Source organism: Babylonia areolata, chromosome 22 (genome assembly GCF_041734735.1).
Source record: "Babylonia areolata isolate BAREFJ2019XMU chromosome 22, ASM4173473v1, whole genome shotgun sequence".
Lineage (NCBI taxonomy): Eukaryota > Metazoa > Mollusca > Gastropoda > Neogastropoda > Buccinidae > Babylonia > Babylonia areolata.
In genome coordinates this window covers 4,838,498-4,840,603 of record NC_134897.1, presented here as the reverse complement: position 1 = coordinate 4,840,603, position 2,106 = coordinate 4,838,498, and positions in this window count along the sequence as shown.

Here is a 2,106-nt window from a genome sequence, read left to right as displayed (position 1 = left end):
GATTGCTTTGCTTCAGCCCTGGGGCAACCAAACCGGGAAACCCAAAACACAGTTTTCTCCCTCCCTCCCCGTAACATCATGGAGCACCCTCGCTCAAAGCTTTGGCCCACCCAACGATTAGTCACGTCGGAAGGGGGGGAAGAAAATGTCGTGTGACAAGACCATTTTGGGGCGCCGAGTTTTGGGAAACCACCCCTTTAGTCCGAATAAATTCGAATCCAGCCCAAGAGACGCCCCCCAAGGCCAGAAGGCTCCAAAACGGCTCAACATTGCTAAGCTGAAAAACATCACCATCAAATAGTCCTTCGTGGAGCTGCTGGAAGATCGTCTGGAATCCGCCTCTCTGGACAACCAGAATGTGGAGTCTGACTGGAGGACCCTGCGTGAGCTGATCTATAGTACAGCTTCAGAGACCCTGGGACCCATGACCAGAAAGCACAAAGACTGGTTTGATGAAAACTGTGATGAAATCAAGCAGCTTCTGGATGAGAAACGCCGTCTGCATCAAGCCTACCTGAGCAACCCGAAGTCCACATCAAAAAAGGATGCGTACAATGCCATCCGCAGGACTGTTCAGCAAAAGTTACGCCAGATGCAGGATAAGTGGCTGAGTGACAAAGCTGAGGAGATCCAGGGATATGCTGACAGGCATGATATGAAGAGGTTCTATGATGCCTTAAAAGAAGTCTACGGCCCCACATCCTCAGGATCATCCCCCCTCCTCAGTGCAGATGGGAATACATTGATCACCGAGAAGGAGAAAATTCTCGAACGCTGGGCTGAGCACTTCAACAGTGTCTTAAATCGCCCTTCCTCCATAAATGATGAAGCCATAGACCGTCTCCCACAAGTCCCCATCAACGAAGCACTGGACGATCTGCCAACACCTCTTGAGACCCAGAAAGCAATCTGTCTGCTATCCAGTGGCAAAGCACCTGGCTCAGACTCCATACCAGCAGAGGTCTACAAGGATGGAGGCACTGTGCTGACTGAGAAGCTCCATCAGCTGTACTCACTCATGTGGAAAGAAGAGACGATCCCCCAGGATTTCAAAGATGCATCTATCATTCACTTGTACAAGCGAAAGGAGAACCGGCAAGCCTGTGATAACCATCGGGGCATTTCCTTGCTCTCCATCGCAGGCAAGATACTTGCCAGGATCCTACTAAACCGCCTCACAGCACACCTTGACCAAGGTCATTTGCCTGAGAGCCAATGTGGATTCCGGAAAGAGCGCGCAACAACCGACATGGTGTTTGCTGCAAGGCAGCTGCAAGAGAAATGTCAGGAGCAAAATGCTGATCTGTTCTCCACCTATGTCGACCTCACTAAGGCCTTCGACACCGTGAGTAGAGAGGGACTGTGGAAGATCATGGCCAAGTACGGATGCCCTCGGAAATTTATTTCCTTGGTCAGCCAATTCCATGAAGGCATGCAGGCTCGAGTCCAGGACAAAGGCGAAACATCTGCTCCTTTTGCTGTCACAAATGGTGTCAAGCAAGGCTGCGTCCTGGCTGCAACACTGTTCAGCCTCATGTTCTCTGCAATGCTTACTGGTGCCTTCAGAGATGGCGATGTTGGAATCGGCCTAAAGTACCGAACAGATGGCAAGTTGTTTAACCTCAGAAGGCTTCAAGCAAAAACGAAGGTCATGACAGACATCATCAGAGACTTTTTGTTTGCTGATGATTGTGCCCTCAACGCTGGATCTGAAGCTGACATGCAACTCAGCGTCGACAAGTTTGCCACTGCCAGCAGGAACTTCGGCCTTACCATCAGCACGAGGAAAACTGAAGTTCTCCATCAGCCAGCCCCAGGGAAACCCTACGTTGAGCCCAACATCACAGTCAACGGTCAGAGACTCAGTGCGGTGGAGCGGTTCACATACCTTGGCAGCACACTGTCACGAAATGCGACCATCGACGATGAAGTGAACGTCAGGATTGCAAGAGCAAGCGCAACTTTTGGTAGACTCAGTGCAAATGTCTGGAACAGAAGAGGCATTAGTCTTGAGACCAAGCTAAAGGTCTACATTGCAGTAGTTCTCCCCACTCTACTGTACGCCTGCGAAACTTGGACAGTGTACCAACGACATGCCAAGAAGCT